The sequence below is a fragment of the Bos taurus genome, chromosome X (genome assembly GCF_002263795.3).
Source record: "Bos taurus isolate L1 Dominette 01449 registration number 42190680 breed Hereford chromosome X, ARS-UCD2.0, whole genome shotgun sequence".
Lineage (NCBI taxonomy): Eukaryota > Metazoa > Chordata > Mammalia > Artiodactyla > Bovidae > Bos > Bos taurus.
Genome location: NC_037357.1, coordinates 127795191 through 127807640, shown reverse-complemented (window position 1 = coordinate 127807640; position 12450 = coordinate 127795191). Strand labels below are relative to the sequence as shown.

The 12450-nt window shown below is 40.9% G+C and overlaps 1 long non-coding RNA gene across 2 annotated transcripts in view; it reads right to left on the bottom strand.

The window, feature by feature from the left end:
• LOC101904527 (uncharacterized) overlaps positions 1-12450 on the bottom strand; it is a 108620-nt gene that overhangs the window by 21536 nt on the left and 74634 nt on the right. For both annotated transcript variants that reach the window (XR_003033575.2, XR_003033574.2), the window contains exons 3-4: positions 11952-12065; positions 6907-7101 (exon numbers count right to left, since the gene is read on the bottom strand). This is a non-coding gene — a long non-coding RNA (uncharacterized lncRNA). The remainder of the gene's footprint in view (positions 1-6906; positions 7102-11951; positions 12066-12450) is intronic.

Sequence of the window (12450 nt, the reverse complement as noted above, 5' to 3'; positions counted from 1 at the left end):
CAGTAAGAATTAGTGTCTATTACACAGACGACTGCTTTGTATACATCATCTTATCTAATGCCTACTGTAATACTATGTAGATTTTATTATCATCTCTGTTCTTCAAATGAAGTAACTGAGACTCAAACATGGAGAGGAACTTATCTTACAGGATGGGACAAGACTGGTGAAAGGAGTGGACCTGGGACTTACTTCATCTTCCCAGACTTTGTTCAAAACATATATTTGATTCCTACTGAGTGTGTACATTTAAGATCAGCAAAGTAAAACAATTATTAGCTCTAACATTTTTCAGTTCATTTACATTTCTATTTCCAAGACAGTTCACTCATTTGACTGAGACTTTACAAGAACGTGAAGTTTCAGTATGTGAAAACGTTGGCTGAGCCCCAGCCCCTTAAGTGAAAAACTTCATAGAAACTCAAATCCACTTTTCTTTACTATTGACCTTATGGGAAGAGAAATATAGCCAGAAGGAAATCAAGTGAATTTACTAGTGACTAGTCAACTGTCATGGAGAAGGCAATGGCACCCCACTCCAGTACTCTTGCCTGGAAAATCCCATGGATGGAGGAGCCTGGTGGGCTGCCGTCCGTGGGGTGGCTAAGAGTCGGACACGACTGAGCAACTTCACTTTCACTTTTTACTTTCATGCACTGGAGAAGGAAATGGCAACCTACTCCAGTGTTCTTGCCTGGAGAATCCCAGGGACGGGGGAGCCTGATGGGCTGCCGTCTGTGGGGTCGCACAGAGTCGGACACGACTGAAGCAACTTAGCAGCAGCAGCAACAGTAAACTGTCGTGGAGAAAGGAAATGGTACCCACTCCAGTATTCTGGCCTGGAGAATTCCATGGACTGTATAGTCCATGAGGTCGCAAAGAATCGGACACAACTGAGTGAATTTCACCCACTTCATTCACTAGTCAACTGTAAACATTAACTAGGGTTCAGTGTCCTGAGTCCTTGACCTGGCTTTGTTACAACTACAAGATTATCATCTCCTTATAGGCAAGGGCCACCCATGTTATCTCTGTACATCTCTTCCACAATACATTCTAGACTTCCTATCACAGAATACATGGTCAATAAAGGAATGGAATAAGATATTTTTACCTCTCTGGGCCTTGGCATCTGGAGAAATGGATACAGATCATTGTTTAAAGTCCCTTCCTAAGATAACAACATTACAGCAGTCCATTTATATAAAAGATTCATGAATCAATTCTACTACATACATACAAGTCTGAAATTGCACTGTGTCTGTGACTTTCCTTTTATAGCCCAAAATGCCAGGTTGCATAGAATTAGCACTTTGTAACTGCTTTTTGATGGTGATGCTTCTTTACACTGATACAGCATTCCCCAGTGTCTAAAGCACTTGTGTGTACTCTCTTAATTTTGTCTTCCCATCAGCATAACTATTGAAGAAAATACTATCCTCATTTTCTGTATGTGACTGCATCAAGGCACTCAGCCAATAAATGCTAGGGCCTAAGACTGGGACCCAAAACCAAGAGTATCGATCCAGTGTTTTTTCAACTAAAACACACATCACATCATCAACTTCATCATCATTCCCATTATCACATCATTCCCACCATTAAAGCCATCACCATCATCACCACCATCCCCCATCACTGTCACCACCATCATCATCGCCATTATCATAAAGCTGACCAAAGAGCTAAAATACCCACTTCCAGCCTGGGGCTAGACACAGATCTAGTACAGATGTCATTGTCAAGTATATGCAGTTTGTCTTAGTTGCCTTTCCACCTACCCAACTTCCTAATCGTTCTCTAGAAGAAAAAAATCACTTTTCTAACTCTTTTCCTTCCACAAACCTCTTATTTCACAAACTGCTATTCTCAACTAGATGGTAATAGAGAAAGGAAGCAATCTCCTCAAATTTACTTCCCGAAGAGGCAGCAGTTGTGATGACATGCTGAAACCTGCTGGTTCAGGCTTGCAAGAGGAGACTGTTAAATATTCAGAAATTTCACAGTGGATAGGAAATCAGCAAATGCTACGAATCAGGGTATTGTTTTTTTTTTAGAGAGAAGGCTGATTAGCCAGTTCACCACTATTACAGTAAACAGCTGACCTAACAAGGCCTCTTGCTTTTTAAAATAGGTGTTTGTTAACTAATAAAATCTCAAGCAATAGGCCAATGAATTGGAGAAGCTTCTGCACTACTGTGGCAATATCTGGATGGAAAAGTGATCTTTTCCAGCATTCTTTAATCACAGAAATGGGTTAAGCTCATCTTGGATCATAATTACTATTTATTTAGTACATATTATACTTGACACACATTTCTCTCACCCAATCTTCACGGAAGCCCTGTGAGACCTTACCTCCCTTGTACAGATGGAGAAATTTGATGATGCAACAAACCTCGCTCAGCTAACAGGTATAGCTAGTATTTGAGTTCACCTAGTTTGGGCCACAGTGACTGCACACTTTCCACCCAGAGGTTCTGAACAATCAGTGGAATGCTGTTATTGACACGGCCAACAGAAGAGTTAAAGCGTCACCTGAGAATTTTCCCAAAGGTAACTTAAAAGGTGCACATGTCTTAGATGACACTGGCACTCTTCTCTGTAGAAGTAGAAGGGTGATTCAGATGACCCTGTGGTCCCTCCTGATCCTCTAGGTTTAAGGTGTTCTATCACACAAACTATGTTCATTACTATCTAACCTGTTGATTGCATTCTTGAACAAATCTGTGTCTTCCTCAACACTAAAGGCTTTTGAGGGCAACTTCTATCTTTTTGACAAACAAACTTTCATCACAAAGATCAGAGCTCCTCCCACTTCAAACTGCACCCTCTCCCCACTTTTGAAGCAATACTTGTCCCAAGAGAAACCCAGCAAAATTTTTCCATATCAAGTGGAAAACCTAACAAATCAATTTTTCTTCAGAAGGTTATCATGACTGTCCTGTCTCTATTTGCTAATTATTGATGCTCTCCAGGTTGACACAGGAGATTTCTCCATCTGTTTTCCTGGTTTGAACATGAACTAAATTTGTGAAGGCAAGCTTGTAGCAACAGGGTCACTTCTCCCAAGCAACAGATTATGATGCTACACACCCAATTATTATATTACTGGAGAGTTTGCTCAGAAGGAAGATAGCTGATCCCAGTACAAATGAACTGAAAGACCAGCAAAGCATGATAATAAAATAACACTAAGAGCTAACACTTACTCAGCACTTGCTGTGTGCCAGGCACATCTTCAAGAATGCTACTCTAATAACTTTTGATTCCAACAAATTAATTCTTTCTAACACACCTCACTGTCCCTCGAGCAAAGTTATCTACGCACAGATAGTAAAGAAACATTTAACCAACTTGACTCCAGCACCACAAACCATGTTCTCTTCAGCTTGGCTTCCCTGACTCATTGCCTGTGCTTCTTGATAGCCATACAGTTAATGCATTATATCCAAGAGCAGAGTCTAGCCAATAAATATTTTGAATCCAAGTAGTCCATCTCCAAAGCCCATTCTTCCACCAGCTATAGCATAGCATACTAGTGAGGAAATTGGAAAACAAGTGGATGAAGTCAATTCATGAAGGTTACAACTGCTAGAAAGCACGGAATCCTAGCATTTCCGGATTAATATAAAACTTAAAGCTATTAAACACAGGCATGCAAATATCGCAACAGAATTTTTCTAATATTCTAGAAAGCAAAAGAAAACAAATTAATAATTTGGATCAAGTCTCTCAGCATTACATGTCATGCCAAGAGCAAGAAAATCAAGCAATTACAACTTGATCTTAATCCTAAGTTTAATTCAGGGACTAGACATAGATCACATTCATTCTATAGCATTTCACTGACCATTTGTGAAAAACAATTGCAAAGCTGCAAATTTAAAATGATTACCTTCTGCTAATAACCAGCGTGAACCATATGGAAAGTGGAAAATCTCAGCAGAAACATTTACTCGAACACAAACTTGGCCAAACACAACCTGCATGTCCCATGTGGGCAGCAACACTTTTGAAAACCAATGTGTGTCCCTGTGATGCCCACTTCACAGAATTCCTCTTCCTTGGTGTCAGAAGGGAAGGTTTAGAAGCATCAAAGTAGAGCTGAGGACTCTCTCCACTTGCCCTCTGAATCAGAGGTGCTTGTAAACAAGATTATTTTCTCCTTTCATTGTGAAAGCTTTGTTTCCTCCCTACCTTAGTAACTCTTTCACTACTCTGAAATTCTCTCTGGAAGTAATATCAATAAATTAGTGAACAAAGCTTGCATGTGCCCCAGAATTCAGCTAAATGAACTCCATGAGTGGTAATCGAAATGTTAAGTAGTTAAATTGGAAGCCCTCAAAAAAGTGAACTAGCTGGATATCATTAAAACATATCTCTTTCAATTGTACATCAACTAAGTTTCAATTAAAACAATGCATCTCCTTCAGAGAATGAACTTTAGTGGCTCCGTGTAGAGCAAAGGAACCTACATGTTCAACAAGTGTTCCAGGTGATCCTGATACAGGGAGATGATTCAAAGGCCCCTGTGAAGAAGACGGGTCTATATAAAATCACACGGCTCGAGGGAAGAGCGTCCGAAGGGAGGGAATGTAAAGACATCACAAAGTATCTGGTACAAGATGGTGGCTATAGGTACTGGAAGAGGCAGGCCAGGGAGGGTAGGAGAACAACGGTGGAAGAACTAGTATTTGGAGGGGGTGAAAACCAAAGTTTCACTCTGCCTATCAGAGAAGCCTGTAAGCTCTGTATATCCAGTGTAAAAAATCAGTACCCAGATGTCAAAAACAACTCTAGATATGGAATGGAGAAGGCAATGGCATCCCACTCCAGTACTCTTGCCTGGAAAATCCCAGGGACGAGGGAGCCTGGTGGACTGCAGTCCACGGGGTTGCAAAGAGTCAGACACGACTGAGCGACTTCCCTTTCACTTTTCACTTTCATGCACTGGAGAAGGAAATGGCAGTCCACTCCAATGTTCTTGCCTGGAGAATCCCAGGGACGGGGGAGCCTGGTGGGCTGCCGTCTATGGGGTCGCACAGAGTCGGACATGCCTGAAGCAATTTAGCAGCAGCGGCAGCAGCAGCATGAAACCTTCAGGCAGCAATCACTGTATTCCCTTCCCTCTTCATAATCGTCACCTCCCCACACACACACAGGGAAAGTAAAACCCACATTGCAATCCCAGTATGTAATGGCCTATTTATTGCTTTACTTGGCTTCCTACCCTTACACATAAATAGGTATCTAATGTGGTAGTTCAAAAGTCAAAAATTCAGTCAAGTTCTTTAAAGTCAGTAAGATAAAAAGAGATTTCTACTACTTTAAAATTATTAATATGTAGCTGCTCTGTCCCTAGCCCTAATCAACTTCTCAGCATCCCTTAATTGTAACTTCCCTTCTAAGATATGGATAAACAGGCAGATAAGTAGACAGAAGGACTAACTATATACCAGAATAGCAATGAATTTCTGTAGGTTGTGGAATAAAGAGAATTTTTTTTTCTTCTGCTTTTCTACATTTTCTAAATTATCTGAAAAAATACTTTTCTTTTCAGACACACACATGCAAAAAAAAATACAAGGTATGAAAATTTTTGAATAATTCAGTTAGCCCAAGAGATCTTTTGGGGTCATGGAAATCCTCTAAAATTACATTGTGGTGATGGTTACACAACTCTATAAATTCACTAAAAATCATTGGATTATATGCTTAAAATGAATGGCGTTTATGGTGTGTAAATTATACCTCCATAAAACTATTAACAAAGAAATAATTTCCATTTGGCTAAATTTAAGGAGCAGTAATTCCAATCAAAATGCCCAGGTAACAACCTCACAGAGAGGTGGGAGAAAATAATGAGAGGTCAGATGAGAAAGTGAATACATACAAAGAAAGGAAGGGAGAAAGAGAGAGAAAGGAGGAAGAGAAAGCACGTGGGAGGGAGAAAATTGCTCAGAAATTAAACGGGAGAGTCCTACTCTACCATAGCTAAAGAGAGCTTAGCTGTACAACTCCATCATTCCCACTGTGTGGGATATAGGTGGAACATCAGTGTATTGGTAAATGAACTTTTCTTGGCCCTCCAGCACAGCAGTAGAAGACTGGTACCTTGATGATGTTGATATAATCTGGACATTTTACCAGCAATTCTTTCAGGTTATCCCATGTATAGCAATTGTGGCTTTGTGTCTTTGAAAGACAAAGTATACACAGCAAACAAAATGCTCTCATGGTGTTGGTGTATACCACATGGATACAAACAACTCAAAGTGAGGTTTTTTTCCGCCTAAATGGTTAAGTGCCATCTTCATACGATTTAACTCTATGTTTCTTGAACATCTGTTGGATACAAGGAAGTCTGTTTTTTATTTTGAGGGATGTAGAGGCACCCCACTCCTGTACTCTTGCCTGGAAAATCCCATGGACAGAGGAGCCTGGTAGGCTACAGTGCATGGGGTCGCTATGAGTTGGACACGACTGAGCGACTTCACTTTCACTTTTCACTTTCCTGCATTGGAGAAGGAAATGGCAACCCACTCCAGTACTCTTGCCTGGAGAATCCCAGGGACGGGGGAGCCTGGTGGGCTGCCGTCTATGGGGTCGCACAGAGTTGGACATGACTGAAGCGACTTAGCAGCAGCAGCAGCAGATATGAAACATTTACATGGTGTAGAAAAGAAAGATGGCAATAGAAGTAGTCATAGTTAAGTAAGGGACTCTGGACTCCAAAAAGTGTCCAAAAACAAAAGCATAAGTGATATTTTGAAAATTGCCCACTTTTTCAGTTTTTAATATAAGGGATTCACTTCAGGTAGGGGAAAATCATCTCCTTCTTTTTCCAAGTCATGAGAAAACAGGAAAAAGCTCTTTCAATGTCTCCCTTTATACATATCTTACCTTCTATGTTGCCGGGTTCCTGAAAAAATCAATAGCATGGTTGCCACAAGGACGATGCAGAATATCACACCAAATATAATAATCCAGATGGGCACACATGGGTCAGTATGTGGTGCAAGAGTGGAAGGAATTCTTAAAAATTCCAGAGTCAGGTCATTCAAAAAGAAGGCATTGTTGATCCAGTTTCTATTCATTCTAAAATACAAGGATGATTAAAAACAAACGAGAGAAGAAACATTAGAAACCAAAGGTAGAGCCCTGTGTCCCCGGGATTACCACCCTCTCTGTAAACAGAGCATCTCCCCAGCAGAAGACTCCAGGTCGAACAGACAGTCTGATGAGGTGGCAATCATGCTGTGGTTTTCTGCTTGTAAGCGGCGGTGCTGGCTGCCAGAGAGGTGCTTGTCTATGCACTACTGCCCTCCATTGTCATGAATGTTCTAGAAATCACGTGAAGTCCTGAGTTTTGAGCTCTGACCACCACATTTTATTTCCTGAGAGGTAGCATCTAGATTAAAATGAGGGAACTCTCTTTAGGTGGCTTACATAAACACCAACAGCCTGAAAACACAAACTAATATGTAAAAAGTGGGTGATAAACATAAGAATAAAAGGAAATCAGGAGCAGAAAGAAAACATGAAGCCAGGAGGAGCTGTGAATCCATCCGTTTGATCTTTTTTATTTTTTTCCATTCAATTCAACAAACAATTGCTGAAAACTTACTAAGTACCAGATCCTCTGCTAGGTGCTAGAGATACAAACGGTTAAAAAAATAAAAAAATACCCCAGTAGCTTCCAGTCTAGAACAACAGCCCACCAGTCCCTCCACAATCACAGTGCGTACAAAAAGTTCTATGAAAGAGGTACAAATGGGCACAGTGGGAATACAGCAGAGGTGTCAGCATAGTAAGTAGTCAGAGCTGGTTTCCTAGGAAGACAAGTTTTGAGCTGTGCTTTGAGGGACAAGTAGGAATACTGCAGACCCAAAGTACTCACTTCAGACCTGTAGTCCGCACAGGAACTGGAGACCCGGTATACAGTATGATTTGTTTCATCAACTGCAAGTAGTTCCATATGACTAAAGTAAATGGTGCTTTACGAGCAAAAGTTTAGAAAAACACGAAGGTAAATGTGTTACGCTCCCTGGGGAAAATCTGCATTTTGGGTGGTGGTAGCAGTCAGGGAGGGGTTGGTAGCAAAAACTTATTTGATCCAAACTAAATTTCTAGCTGGAATTTGCAAATTAGGTCGATTTCTTGGAGATACTGTATGATCTTTTCTGAATTTACACTAGACAAGCTGATTTCAACAACCTCTAGAGCAGAACTAAAAACCAGAATATGTGAACCTTAGGTGATGTCAAATTTTCTAGGAGCTGCATTAAAAATATAGTAATAGGCAAAACTGACTTTAATATATATTTGCCCAATATATCCAAGAAAATATCCTTTCAACATGTAATCAATAGTAAGTTGGTTCACATTTTATTCTGGGCACAGTCCTTGAAACTCGGTGTGTACTTGACAGAGCATATCTAATCTTGGATTAGATACATTTCGAGGTCTTGAGAGCCACGTGTGGCTGCTGAGTTCTGTACTGGACAGTGCACATCTTGAACCCGAGGGTAATAGCTTCAGAATCTCTGCAGACCAGTACCAGGGTGTCAGGAAAGACCACCCTTAGCAAGTGAAAATCTACAGGGTGGCATGATTACTCATGTGAAGGAGAATCCTAGCCAGGTAATCTGCAGCACAGGACAATTTCAGTGCAATTTTTATCAAACAATAGAACGATTTTTTTTTGTAACCTAATTTTGATAACACAAAACTTTCCACAAAATGATGAGCCCCCCTACCAACACATAACAGTAAAATGAAAAGTTGCCTGAGTCAGGCTGATCAGAAGTTCTAGTTCAATACAAACTACATCTCCATCTAGCATGGAAATCTCCAATAGGCATCAATCACCATGGATACTTTCTAGACAAAATTGGCTTTGAATAAAGCCAGGTCCTCAAAACAGATAAAAAACAGACATTTTAGAACTGATCTTTCATCCCCTCACCTAATTCGAGAGGTGTGGATACTCTACTGGCGGGGGGGGGGGGGGGGGGGGGGGGGGGGGGGGGGGGGGGGGGGGGGGCGGGGGGCGGGGGGCGGGGGGGGCGGGGGCGGGGGGAGGAGTGGATCACTGGTTGTCTGCGTTCAAGTCGTCACTCTTATTTTTCTCACATGGTGACCTGGGAAAATCAGTTAATCTCCCTGAGCCTCAATTTTCTCATTTATAAAGCAGGGATAGTAATAATTACTCAGAAACGACTGGTGTTGATACTAAAAGCCAAAGATGCATCAGAATGTGCCTCGTGAACCTGAAAATATTAAGCAAAGCACTAGGTGGAACTAGTATCATTTTGCCCAATGACATAGATTCTTCAGCCTTGAAATTCCTATTAGCCGCCTTCTAGTTACCATCTCCTTTCTTTTCACTCTGTCCTGCCCTCCTGGTATTGTTTCCTTTAATTTCATACACTCCCAATGAGCCCTATCCATACCCTGACATCAGTTCCCACTCTACTGGCCATCATCCACTAAACAGTCCTTCCTCCTGGGGCCTTTGAAACGGACATTTTGTTGTGAACATATTCATCTCCATCCTCCACCTTCAGCCTAAGCACTCCTCCTCCTCACAATAACTGAAGCCTGGTTTAACCACTGCTAAGTCGCTTCATTCGTGTCCGAGTCTGTGCAACCCCATAGATGGCAGCCCACTAGGCTCCCCTGTCCCTGAAATTCTCCAGGCAAGAACACTGGAGTGGGTTGCCGTTGCCTTCTCCAATGCATGAAAGTGAAAAGTCAAAGTGAAGTCGCTCAGTCGTGTCCGACTCTTAGCGACCCCATGGATTGCAGCCTACCAGGCTCCTCCATCCATGGGATTTTCCAGCCAAGAGTACTGGAGTGGGGTGCCATTGCCTTGGTTTAACCACAGTGCCCTCATTTTCCTTGGAGTCCTCCCTGATCACAGTGCCCTCATTTTCCTTGGAGTCCTCCCTGATCACAGGGCTTGAATAAAATCCCTTTTCTCACAAAATACAGGATTCCTAATTTTTACTCCCTAAGTAGTGGCTCTCAGCAGTATTCTTAGTGGCAAAAGTGTAGAAATAATTTAATTCAAACTTCTTCTTAAACCATTTTCCACTGGTACAGAGCTGCAATGCCTTCACTTCAGCAAGGGAAACAGATGGTTGTTCATACAAAAACATTTGGCATTCGAATATACACTGACTACCTTAAATGCTAACGTTTTACAAAGAGCAAATGAGTTCTTTCACTAGATATAATGAGGAAAATGTGCATTTCAATAACCTGTAAATCCCTTTGTAAGGAGAGTGAACTTTGTTTCAATCTTTCTTTCAAAGATTATAGGATCTAGATTATATTGGGAACTCATTCTCTAGCTGAGCCACAAGGGAAGCCCAAAGTCTTTGATAGTATTTATTTTTCATTTATATGAGAGTCAAGATTTTACCCTTCTTTCCCTAAAAAGTACTTTTTAAAGCTAAGGACTGTACATTAACTCAAGAAGGTAAATCCTTAGAAACCCAAGAAATGTGTATATCTTTCTTGATTTCTAAATCAATTTGCCCAACACCAATCATGTGTGGGATCTGAAGTTTTGACACACATAAATTGCACACTAATTGAAATAAAAACTGCATCCTCTGCTTCTGTGCAGAAATATATTTCACTTTTGAAAGTTTATTCTAATCCCAAGGAGAGGAGGAGGGGAACTGTCAGAAAAAAATGGGTAAAATTTCAAATGGGTGAAAAATATGACTGAGTGTCTGGCCAGTCTACCCTTCTGAACAATTTCCACCTTTTACTGTCTTTGCATTATTTTCCAGATTTGTAAGTTTGAGAAAACTAATATAATGTAAATGATTCTTGTCCATAGAAAATCAGGTGAATTGTGTCTGGTGGAGCACTGCCAACGGATAGACTAGCGTATCTTTTAATAAAAAAAACACCACAAATCTTCAATTCCTATATTTGCATGCTGCCTTGAAGTCTCCATTAAAATGGTTTAACATCTTACTAGTTCCCTCATTAACTTATAAGATAAAATCTTTGAAGAAAGTGAAAGTGAAAGTCGCTCAGTGGTGTCTGACTCTTTCCGACCCCATAAGTATATAGTCCATGGAATTCTCCAGGCCAGAATACTGGAATGGGTAGCCGTTGCCTTCTTCAAGGGATGTTCCCAACCCAGGGATCAAACCAGGTCTCCCACATTGTAGGTGGATTCTTTACCACCTGAGCCACCAGGAAAGCCCAAATTGTTTGATAGCATTTATTTTTCATTTATATAAGAGTCAAGAGTTTACCTTTTTTTACCCCAAAAAGTATGCTTTAAGGTAAGGAATGTACATTAACTCAAGAAGGTAAGTCCTTAGAAACCCAAGAAATGTGAATATTTTTCTTGACTTCTAAATAAAAGTCAAAAGTATGACTTGCCCCTCAAAACGTTTTGCATTTAATCTACTCAACAACTCCCAGAGCAGAGTACCATAATTATTTCTGTTTTATAGATGATAAGAGGAAAGCAAAAAGAGGGGAAGTAACTTGTCTGTATTCTAATAGCTACCAGAGGCAAAAGGACTATTCAAAACCCGAGCATTCAGGCTCAAGAGTGCAGGTGATGAACCGTCACTCAATAGCACCTTACAGGGCGTTCTTGCCAAAAGAAGACAGAATGAAACCTTCTTAGCTAATGTTTAAAGCAGAGCTTCTCAACCACAGCACGGCCGACACTTGGCGTTGAACAGTCCTTTGCTGGCAAGTGCTGTCCTGGGCACTGGAAGATGTTAACTGGCACCTCGAACCTCTGCCCACTCCATGCTGGTGGCCTCTGGCCCACCACAGCAAAATCACTGACACCTTAATAAACAAATCATTGTGAAGCAGAGAGAGAAGTCTCCAAAATCTATGAAAACAGCTGAATTAATCAACACGTTGATTTACCAGGAGAAGGCATACTTAGCAGCGATTACCTGATGGCTGACTGTACCTCAACAGCAGGAAGGGTGTGATTTCTTGAAGGATCAGTAACTACAAACCAGAACGACACCCGCTGGGTTACATTGCAAAGCAGGACGTGGGAAATTCTGCAGATGATGAGAAGAAAAAAAATACATTATAAGCAAAAAATACCAAATTGCATTGTAATTCCACTTCGGTGTCATGACCATCTTAAGAGGTATCTTAGCTATGAATTAACTAACTCATTTCTACTATTATGAAGACATGTCTCAATTAACAATAAAATAATATAGGAAATTTCCTTTATTTCAAAATCATAGGCTTGGGGATCATTCTTAAATAAGAAATTTACCAAGAGTAAAACAAACCCCAAAACCAAAAGGAATGACTCAGTGGAAGGCGGCAGGAATTGCAACCTCCATCAGCTGTTAGCTGACAGCATCCATTTCCTCGACACTTGGCCTGGCCTCCCTAATACTGAAGTCTTTTCTGTTTCCTCATCAAGATCTT